The sequence below is a fragment of the Morone saxatilis genome, unplaced genomic scaffold (genome assembly GCF_004916995.1).
Source record: "Morone saxatilis isolate NCDOM2014 unplaced genomic scaffold, NCSU_SB_2.0 Contig15, whole genome shotgun sequence".
In the NCBI taxonomy this organism is placed as follows: domain Eukaryota; kingdom Metazoa; phylum Chordata; class Actinopteri; family Moronidae; genus Morone; species Morone saxatilis.
In genome coordinates, this window is record NW_023339707.1 from 16,188,481 (window position 1) to 16,190,344 (window position 1,864).

Genomic DNA, 1,864 nt, shown 5'->3' on the forward strand with positions numbered 1-1,864 from the left:
CGTGAGCTGAGCTTCTCGGTCGCAGCATGTGGGTAGGTTAACTCGTGTATTTCGGTACCTCTCAGCTCAAGACAAAACAAGCTAACTGAGCCACTAAAACACAGAGCGGCTCCTCTGGTGAATGCATGTGTCGGGTGGTTCTCGACGGAATCCTCTAAGGTTCACTGGCTTCTGTTTGTCCGTAGCCTGCCTTTTCTTGAACCCCCCCTCCGACCGCCTTTCCTCCCCATACAGAAAACTCCATCTCTGCCTCTCCCCCTCGTCGCACTGACCAAGTTCGTCTAATTTGGATTTTATTTTTTGTTGTTGCTGTAGGTCATCTCCTTTCCCTTCGGAGGCTACTGGTGGGAGTGTTAAAGTACAGGCCCCTCCATATTGGCTGTGTTTGTGGTTTGGCCCGTTGTTATGTGTGGTGTATTTTGCGAGCGCCGTATGCGTGGTGTGTGTATGTCCACCAGGCTTGTAGTGTATTTTATTATTTCTATTCTTTTTTTTTGTGTGTAATAATAGTTGTGTTTGTGTTGTGTGTTTGTGTGTGTTTCGGAATAAGAAATGCTTTACCAAAGTGATGGCTTTTGGGAATTACCCCCAAGCATGGCACATGCCGACTCCACAGGCTTACATGCAGAGGAAGACATGTGAGGGGTGCTATTGATCAATGTAGTACACCACACGCACCTGCAACAACAATTCATCAGCCACCTGCAACCAAGCAAGGGAGGGGCTGTGACTGTGCTCGCTCACACACATACACACACACGCATGCGGTGCAAATACACACACACATACTCGCAAACACAAACACAGCCAAAGGGAGGGGCTGTACTTTACCCCCACATAGCTGAAGGGAGAGGAGATGAGGTACAGAAAAAAAAAATTAGAAACCAAATTAGACGAACTGGTCAGGCGAGGAGGAGAGGCAGAGAGGAGTTGGAGGGGAGGGGAAGGCGGGGAGGGTTGAAGGAAAGGAGGGCTAGGACAAACAGAGCCAGTGACCTGAGGAGGGAGTGTCTGAGAACCTACCCAGCATGCATCAACGAGGAGGCTGCTGAGAGGACAGAAATACGAGTAAAAACAGCGAGAGCAGCTCACAGAGAAAAAGAGCGAGCGTACAATGTCAAACGTGTGTGTTGGTGTGAGTCGTCTTTGTCCAGTAGTCGCCCTCTGACCCTCCCCTTGTATGTGAGTGTCTATTCTTACATAGTAGCCCTAAATGATCACAACAAAAGCCTTTCTTGTGTCCACCCTTATCACACCCTGCCCCCACGCTGAACCCCTCCAACATGCGTCATCATCACCCCCTCACACCTCAGCAAGACAAACGCAGGCCTGAACACACACACACACGCCTGACAGCAAGATAGGATTTTTGAAGCTCATACAACATCCCCCCAACCCCCCCTCACTCTCCTGACTTGTGCATCCCACGCCTTCCCAGTCATTTTCTACTCCTCGAAGAGTGTAAAAATCCGGGAATTTTTTTGGGAGCTGGAGGAAAACGCTTATCATATTATCGTCCTGATGACTCTGCTTCTTCCAGTTTGTCTTTGTCAATTCAGTATAATCATCACGCTCAGATACATGACAGACAGTCAAAATGCACTGGCATAATGAGTGATGAATATTTCCCACACAAGACAACCCTTTCTTGGTGTGAAGACAGTCAAACTGGGATGCTTACACATTACAACCTCCTACAACCGTGACCTCCGCCCCCATCCTCTTCTCTCTCCCATTCTCCCTCTCTCATCCTTTCTGCAGCTCCTTCTCCCTTTCTGTCTCCCTGTCTTCTATTGCCTCATCTCTTCTTCTTCTTGGTGTAAGTAAGCAGCTTAAACACCTACAGGGTGTGACATTGGGGCCC